Source organism: Canis lupus, chromosome 4, assembly GCF_011100685.1.
Source record: "Canis lupus familiaris isolate Mischka breed German Shepherd chromosome 4, alternate assembly UU_Cfam_GSD_1.0, whole genome shotgun sequence".
In the NCBI taxonomy this organism is placed as follows: domain Eukaryota; kingdom Metazoa; phylum Chordata; class Mammalia; order Carnivora; family Canidae; genus Canis; species Canis lupus.
The window spans coordinates 70562143-70571557 of record NC_049225.1 but is presented as its reverse complement, the minus strand read 5'-3'; the positions used below and the strand labels follow the sequence as shown (position 1 = coordinate 70571557).

At 40.0% G+C, this 9415-nt stretch overlaps 1 protein-coding gene across 3 annotated transcripts in view; it reads right to left on the bottom strand.

The window, feature by feature from the left end:
• Window positions 1–6778: 6778 nt before the first annotated feature.
• The window catches only part of DAB2 (DAB adaptor protein 2), a 50991-nt gene continuing 48354 nt past the window's right edge, over window positions 6779–9415 (bottom strand). For 2 of the 3 annotated variants that reach the window (XM_038535254.1, XM_038535256.1), the window contains one exon: window positions 6779–8544. The gene's annotated coding sequence lies outside the window, so the exon portion shown is untranslated. The remainder of the gene's footprint in view (window positions 8545–9415) is intronic. The other variant, XM_038535255.1, reaches the window with a different exon arrangement.

The window sequence follows — 9415 nt, the reverse complement described above, 5'->3', positions numbered from 1 at the left end:
TCAGGCCACCCTTTGGAATGGGGCCAGCATGGTAAGTAGGTTGAGGTCAGAGACAGATGTTTCTTTCCTTGCCATCTGGAACTCTGGGAGAGCAACTTCCAGGCTTTCTCAGTATGGGGGAAGCCAAACCAGAACAAAAGTGGTTGTGGTGTGTAGTTGGGCAGAGGAAGGACTGATTTTGGCTTCCTAGGTTTCTTTGGCTGTTTTGGGCCACAGAGGATACCAAGAAGTTCCCAGGCCCTGAGGAGGGATAGGGGAAGGGATAGCTGGTAAACTAGCTGACAGGTTTGCTCTGTGAAGGATGATGTGGCCCTGGAATTGAGGGCAGAGATGCAAAGGCACTCATAGCAGATCCCTGGAGTCTAGTCAATGATGCCTGAGATGGGGGTCCAGGCTGCAGGGAGAACCACCCAGCCTTGCAGGCCACTCAGCTGCATGGAGAGGAACAGACTCTCCATTCTTTAGCCAAGAGTATTCATTACAGATCCCACAAGGTAGTAGCCACGTAGATGGGGTATATGCTATAGAGATCGGAAGAATCAGAGGACACTACAAGGACCTACCTGAGAATCTAAACCCCTTCTCAACTTTCTTCTCTCCCATCAAACTAACCATTACAGAGAAGAGCAGAAAAAGGGGAAGAAATATGAAATACTGGGCACATAGCCAAGAAAGAAAGTATCCTTAGAGGGAGTGATCACGGCTAGAGTGGGGTTGCAAGACCAGACTAAATGTTGGCATTCATACCCAGCAGAATAGAGACCTGTGACGAAGAGCACACTAGGGAAAGAAAGAAAAGGGAGAGAGAAAGGGAGAGGGAAAGAAAGAGAAAGAAAGGAAGAAAGAAAGAAGAAAGAAAAAGAGAAAGAAAGAAAGAAAGAAAGAAAGAAAGAGAAAGAAAGAAAGAAAGAAAGAAAGAAAGAAAGAAAGAAAGAAAGAAAGAAAGAAGAATGTGGATATATTTTTTCTCTCCACCCCAGTGTAGTGTAAGCAAATTTTTGACCCAGTTTAAGAAAAACGTTTTTTTTTTCTTCTCCAGACATGTTTTGCTAATTCTTTTTCTGTAGGGGAAGGGCCAGTCGTAATTACAGATGATTTAACTCAGGAACTTAATCCTATTTTTGGTCTGGCATCATCTCCTTCATTTTTTCCCCTTTACTGATCTGTGCTTTTCCTATCATGGGGGTTTTGTGTGAATTGTTGGGCTGCAAGACATCTCTCTGCTCTGTGATCACTTGTTCAGTTTCCAATCTCTACAGTGCAAAGGATTGTGTTTGTCAAAGGATTGTGTTTGTCAAATTAGAAGAATGAAGAAAGTCATCACCACTAATAGGTTTTTTAAACCCCGAAGAACTGAGAAGGAGAGAATGAGAAAGCACTGAGTAAAACAAACTGTGTCATGAGTACATAATTTTGATCCAATTCATTAAGAGCATGATCCCACTGGTGTTTGAGTTTTGTGAAAAATATACAACAGTAATAGTTATAAAATTGGGCTCCTCATTGACCGTGGGACACCCAATTGGCCTGCTTGTGAGCAGATGCAGGATGATTTGTTATTGATAATGTAGAAGATATTGGGAGAACATTACTCACAGCCCATCTTTCATTGTGAGCAGCTCATAGCTTACGTGAAACATTCTGATGGAAAATACCTGAATTAGAATGTACTGTGTGAGGTTAGATTGATGCGTTGCATTTATAATAACTAGATAATTCAAACTTCTAAGTGACACTTAATTCATTCTGAGAATGTGCCCTGAAAAGCCCAAAGAGGGACCAATTTGCCTAATTAAACATAAGCATAAATATATCATGATAGGCATACTGCGTGTAGGAAGTAGAAGAGGAAAAAAGTACTAAGAAGAGAATAAAACCTTGGTGAATGTGAGACAAGCCAGTGGAAATAGGCACTGGGGCCAGTTTTTGGAGGTAGTGGAGTGCTGGAGTGAATTTGAGGTTAACTGCAAGGACACTGGCCATTTCAGCCACTTACTAGCTCAGCGACTTTGGGGAGTTCCTTAAAGGTTCTGTGCCACAGTGTCTTCTTCCATAAAATGCTGGTGGTGGTAGCAGCCTACCTCATAGGACTGACATGGAAATTAAATTGTTTATTGTAACGCACTCAGAATAGTGTCTGTTGTGTGGTAAATGCTGGGGAGGTGTTTGTTGTTATTATTCAGTGACTTCTGTGGACCGTCCCTGCATCCAGTCTGGTTTTCCAGATTTGGTAGTTGGGCTCGCAGTGAAGAGAGATGAAGGATTGTGAAGTGTGTCAGGTAGTAACAGTTCAGAATTCCACAGTCCTTTCTCTGCCATGCTTCCAACTGAGATGGCAGACATCCCTTCAAGGCCAAGTTAGGTTATACCAACAATAAAGCCACCTGGACAGTGGCTTTTAGTTCACCCGCCTTTCTACTTCTTATTGCTCTGATAACCCTCATGGTACCAACACACAGAAACTAGTCCTCTGCATTCTTGAGCTTACACCTTCTAGTCCAGGTACCTTGGCACTGGCTTTGCTGACTGTGCCTTCCGTGTGTGTGCTTCTCTTCTGCCCTGAAGGTGCTATGTCGTCAAAGACCGCTGTGATCTGCCCTGGGAGGCAATCCAGCTTAGGGTTAAACTATCACCCAGGCATGTGGGAGACACATTGACTAATCCATCACCCATTTCCAAGGCCCTCTTGCCAAGGCCAGCTTCAAGGGCATGTGACCAGTTTAGTCGGACAGGGCTCAAACACTCGGGAAGGCCCCATGTTTGGTTTAATATTCTCTCAGTGCCACTTTGGAATTCTTAATTCTGTGCTTGGACTTTTGTTTTGAAAGCAAGTTTGATTGGAAAATGGAGCACGCACACGAACAGAGGAAATGCTCACCGTGTCCCTTCTACTATGCCGCCACATTTGCACAGAATGTTTCTGTTGCCCCATGAACATGTAATTTAGGTGGACCCGTGATGTGTGGGAGTTCAGTGAGTCAAAGCCAAGTGAGTATGAGGTAGATGTCTGTTGCCCATCACTGTGTAAGTGACAGCCCTGAGAGGTCATACGCTCCATTTGAACCAGAACTTACTTCCAACACAAAAAGAAACACAAATGACCAAGAAACACTATCATATCTTTCTTACTAGTGGTGTCACTTCTCTGCATTAGCCATCTACTTACGCTGAAAATAATAATATGAAAGGAAAGAAAAAGATAGAACCACTCGTATTTCTTCTTTTCACCATTTCTCTTTACTCATTAGTGAACTAAAGGTAGCATGTACTGATAGAATGTTCATGTATCAAGAAGTGAATTAAGAACTGTTGAGTTCGTTTTGTGCAGTGTTTCTACTGTTCTGGTAGGAATGAAATACATATGTTAAGTATATATGCATGTATGAGTTCTGAAATACAAGTTGCATGATTTCAGCAATTCCAGTTACCAGCTAAAGATTAGCAATAAAATTCACATGAACACTTTAAAATTCTATTTCTTTTTTACTTAGAACAACATTAAATAGCAAATAAAATATGTTATAATAAGAAAAAGGTTGCAGAAGAAAGGATATGTTCATGCATTAGTGTCTTTAATAGCATTTTCCGCCCTGGTTTGTGAATAATGAGCCCTCTATTTTTATTTTGTCCTATGCCCCATAAATTATTTAGCCAGCCATGTCTCTTCCTTAACTATTTTCATTATAGAGGTTGGCAAAGCTAAAAACTTGACTTCCCAGCATCCTTTGCAATTAGCAATAGCCATGTGACCAAATTCTGGCCAATGAGACATAGTGAAGTAGTTGGGAAGCCTGGAGGAAAACTGAAATTACTGGTTCAAGGAGCAGACCTTGGCTGTGCTGCACTTTCCTGTTCTGAACCTCCTTCAACACTAACATCATATTTGGAGCTATGCAGCCATCTTGTGACCATTAGGCAATAAACGAGAACAGAAAGCCAAAAGGCTACAAAAGTTGGAGTGAAAAGCTAAAAAAGAGTCAATGTCCTTGAGAGCCTTGTTGAGCTGCTCATCCAATACCAGCAGCCCTCAATCAAGACTTTTTATGTGAGAAAAATAACTTGCTACTAATTTTAATCCCTGTAAGCCTTTCCATTGATGTAGTCTTTTTATTGCCAATGGCCACGTGGGCTATAGGGTGCCTACCTGTTCTCAGGGCTTTTTATAAAAAAAAAAGACAACTCCTCCTGCTTCTAACTATCATTTCCATCATCAAGTCTCTAGGCCAGTCTCTTACGCTAGTGAGGGAGGTGGGGAGGTAAATGTCACATCAGTTTTCCATTCCTGGTCCCTTCCCTCTCCATTTGCTCCTGTGATCCAGCACTCCTCTTAGTGCCCCCCAAACAGAAGGCTTTGTGATGATCAATCAGTGTAAGTGCGTACCTGGTAGAGGCAGCCTCAGACACACCCCAGAACCATTCACAGCTCAGCCTCAGCCCAGTCAGGTCATCATGTAACTTCTACAATGGCAATAACTTCACTTTCTCACAATTAAGGTAAAATAATAGTGATTGAAGTTAACCAAAATGAAAAGAGAATTGACATCAAACCCCATAAGTAACATCAGAAGAAAACTTAGTTATGGAGACTTTCAGAATCATTTTTTGTTTGCTTGTTTGTTTTGTTTTGTTTTCTTTTCTTTTATAACCATCTCAACTTTGGTCAAGGCAGAAACCCAGTTTCTTTGCCACCGAGTAGCCCACACTGTCATCTCCTTGGAGACTGGCACTCATATGATTTCAGCACAATAGAGGTTTAGTAATTAAGTACATAATTCCAGAAAAGCAAGGGCAAACAGGGGGCTCAGATCCTCATTAGGTGAGATGACACATGGCTGGCCCTTGGCCATCAGCCTGGCTATTATTAGGACATGTTAACAAGGCTGCTGCTGTCACACCGCTTTGTGTGTGTCTAAGTTTGGCATATCAATTTAGAACTGAGTCTTAGTTATTTTTATTAGAAGAAAGTTAGTTGAAACAACATTTCCCAGCAAGAATTAAATGTTTTATTATTTAGCAATTTCCTCCAAATGGTAATAGCTTAAATATTTACCAGGGACTTTTAGGGAGCTCCTGTCTTTTACTAGATGACTTTGTATTGAACTTTATCTGGGAACATGGGTCAAAGTCCTCACTCATCAGCTTATTGCAAAGTCAACCAAACTTCTGAGTTAGCTACATTTTCTGTTTTTTCCCCTCCCTGCTTTCAGCACAGGAAAGACACAGAATTTGCTGTGTTTGGCTCTCTCTAGATACCATGGTTAACATTCTGATGGAGGAATTTGAAATCACAGACTGAAAAGATATCCCTACCACAATGCAGTTTTACAATAAAATACCACAGCAATCACTCCAGAGTTGGAATAGATTTTAAAGCGTGGAAGTGACCCTCAGATGAGATGAAACCATGACAGATTTCACCCTATAGGATTATGATATCAATTGGATGAAATTATGTTGTGTAAATGGTAAAGCACCTCATAGATGCAAGATTATCTTGAGAAAATCAGTACTTTCTCCTTTTGTATTGCCTTTATGTGAGGAATTTGAGGGCATGCTGGCTGTTAAAGTCCAGCTTTTAGTTTAGATCTGATGCCTAAAAGAAACCGTCCTCCTGGTATAATAGGGTGATCATAAGAGCTGAACTTCTGATATACAGGTGTGACAAGTACTGTTACTAAATAACCTTACAAAGAAGAGATCTGTTTCCACTTTGCAGAGACACTTCAGTAAGCACCTCTCCCTGCTTGGCCAACAGTAGTTCCTACTACATTGAAATGAATGTCCTCCCCTTGTACACATGAGCAAGGGTTAACCTCCGGCAAGATCTTACAGATTAAGTCACATGGAAACAGCGCACTGAGTCAGTGGGTTAGACACATTGCAGAGCATCTGGATAAGCCAGATAATTTGTGCAACATGCTCTTATCAGCAGCCTTCTCCAGCACATCTGTGGCTTACTGGAAGCTGCTTTTGTGTGGAGTCTATTTTTCTATATTCTACTCAGTGTTGGCAGAAAGGGACCAAATGTTTCAATTAAGAGGAAAGGTAAGGCAGTGATAATGAAGAACCTATACTCATAAATACCCATCAATGACACCCATCTGTTTCCAAGTTTGTCTTAATCCTTAGAAAAGTTTAAGATCAAGACTTTTGTACTGAAGCAAGGCCTGCCTTGAGGTCATCTTCCCAGTAGATCTAGGTCTTTTTGGAAAAAAAAAAAAAGAGAGAGAGAGAGAGAGCCTTGAACATTTATACTAGGGCAGAGTATTTAAGAGTGTCCTTGTGCTAAAGATGTCTCATCATGGACCTGCCTACCTCACACAGAAGTTCTCCTAATGGCCTCCACCAGGCCAGATCAGGCCACATAGTTGTGAGCTCTTGGTGAGGTCAAACATGACTGAATCAAGAACAAGGAGAGGTAAAGGGTAGAAGGTATGACCCAAGGGTTCAAAATGATTTTTGTACTAGATTTCAGTAGAGGTCATTCTGATACAGGTCATATCCCTTGGATTCCCATTAAACTCCCAGGAAGGGAATACGTGTATTTCAGAGAGAGGAGAATAAGGCATTAAAAGATAACAGACAATTAAAAAAAAAAGATAACAGACAATAGTTTACTCATAGTCCTATTTCACAGATTTCCACCTTCTCTTCATCTTTGTGGCAATCCAGAATGTACTAATATTTTCTCACCTTAGACCGATAGATCTTACACCTTGACTCTAACACATCAACTCAAAGTTGGGATCGACTGTAAGAATAAATTGATGCTAACACATGAAATTCGCCATTCCAGTTTATTGAAATGAGTAAATTTATAGCTTTATTTGCATACAGAAAAGTGCACAATAAGTATGTACAAAACAGTTGTGTGGCTGATCATCATTTTCAAAATTTGTCTACTTCCAAAATTTAACTACCTTGAAATAATTGCCTCCAGGTGAGCATATTCAGGTATTTGGACACATAAAACACTATTTTAAGTCTGTGTTTATAATGACTGAGTAGGAAGCCAGATGGGAAAGTATGCCATACACGATCAGCTATTACCATTAAACATAAAACCACAGGACTTTAGCTTGGACTACTTGGGGCTAATCAATAAAGGTTCAGGAGGTCACCATCTTATTGAGATCCTGAGCAGTCATTCTCTTCTACTGAAAGGTAACATTGTATGGTTGATTATCACCCACAGAACCTGAGTATTAGAGGTCAAGAGACAACATTTAAAAACCCAACATAAACATAACAAAATGAAACTCATTTTGGCAGGAACAAATCCTTCAGAACTGCTAACAATATGACTGGAAATGAACTGGGAGAGTTTCCAAGGTTATAAGGAGAAAAATACTGCAGACATTAGATTTTCAATGATAACACCACATGCTCGTTCTACAGCTTCTCTCCTCTCACCCACCCACCCATTTATCCTCCTACTAACTGTGAGATTGTGGCTTCAAGCAAGTTTTCCAGTTACTTGATAAAGGTCTAGCATGACCAAATAAGCACCTAATATGTTTGGCACAATCACATGGAACTTTCTGATGTGTTGCTCTTCAGAGTATAGTCCTTCATTGATGAGGTCAATTTTTCTTTCATTTTCTTCAACATGAACTGCTCTTCTGGAACTTCAGCTCAAGAGGATGGCCTCCTATTCCATGGAAAGGATAAAGGGTGTGTCCATTTGCAATCTTAGTTATGGGGTTTAGCAATTACTGAGAAGGCAGAGACATTTCAGATCCATGAATCATTAGATTTTTTTTTTTTTTTTTTTTTGCCCCACAAAACTCTGTTGCTTGTGAAAGGGAAGTTATGTTATATGAACCTGGGAACAAAACTGACTGAAAAAAGAATCAGAGGGAAGAAGAAAGGAGAGACAAGTAATGCTTTTCCCTCATTTGCACGATCTAGCAGGAGATTAGAAAAAAATTTTTTTTTTGCCCTTCAGAGAAAATAATATTCAAGAAGAGAAGTTATATTTTTAAAAAGGTTTGTAAGTGTGTCAGATTCCCAAGTGTCTAAGAGAAGTTGGACTTGCTTCCATTTTACTTTAAAAATTCTCTATAAATGTGGATATGAAGTAAGATTAAAAAACATGCCTGCTTTTAACTTTTAGGTTTTATGCTGTAAAACGGAACCCCAGACAACTTTGAACAGTAAGGATTTTAAAATTTATTCAAAACAGTGTCATCTGAGGAGTTGTGGTGGCTGCGTCTCCTAACCAGAGGGTACGCAGTAGAGTGTTCTAGAAGGTTCTAGGAACACAATAGGCAATGGTTCAAGTGGGGAAACTACTTCATTTACATTTAAGCTAGAGAATTTAGGTTCTTAATTTATTTAAAGCCATAGATTCAGTTTAGCTTTAATCTAAACAGAAAAGTGAAAGGCATTTTACAAGTGGAAGAGGCAACAAGAAATAAGGCAACAGATAATATGTCAAAGCTGGAACAAGAGCAGAGGTCAGGACGTGTCTGGCTATTAGCTTTGTCCTTGAGTACTAAGGCCAACCTTTTTGTTCCTCTGGGTAGTCAGCATATCAAGTTCCTAGAGAAGTGCAAAGAAGAAACAAACCATGGTTATAACTTTTGGATTAAATATCGATGTATTAAATATCAAGTCATCATTTTAAAACCTCAATAATAGTATCTCCTAGGGCTCATGTGAGAGGCTTTAGTTAGATAATAAATAAATACAGAACCTGTAATAAAGTGATTAACACCCATGTTCAATAATGTTAGCTATTTTCTCCCATGATAATGCTCCCCGACCCCCAATCCCAAACTGTAAGTTTAGCAAGTTCACCAAAATAATCTTTCCTTCATGATCTAAGAAAGAAAGGGCCTCCAAGGAGACCTTTCATCAATTCAGTTTAGTGCAAAGAGTCCTCCTCGACTCTGGATGCAGTTTATTCCTTTCCATCTGTCCATATTTACCTCCCTTGGAGATGAGGTGAAAATGAGTCTCTGATAAGACTTCTAGCCCTTCAGTATATTTTACTGTTCTCTCAGCATTAGAAACTGCAGGCTTTCTGAAACATGGAGCTCTTCCTCAGCATCTGAGGGGAATTCTTAGGGCTAGAGCAGAGCCCAAGAACTTGTCTTTTCAATAATCTCAGCCTGTTCTCTGAAGCAGACTTTACAGAAAAGCCCTTTAAGAAATATTGTAATTCTAGAAGTCAAGTGAGGGGCAACAATCCAAATTGCATATAAAGTCAATATATTGTTCATGTCAGATTTAAGATGTTTATCTACTTAAAATGATTAAATTCTAGATGGGTCAAGACAGAGTTTAGGAGTCCCACCTGGATGGGGCAAGGCTGAAAAAAAAAGGGGGGGGTTGGTTCCTTTCATCCTTTTTATTGTTCTCCCCTACCAGCTATGACCCTTCCTCCTCTAAAATGTGGACAAGTCTTCTT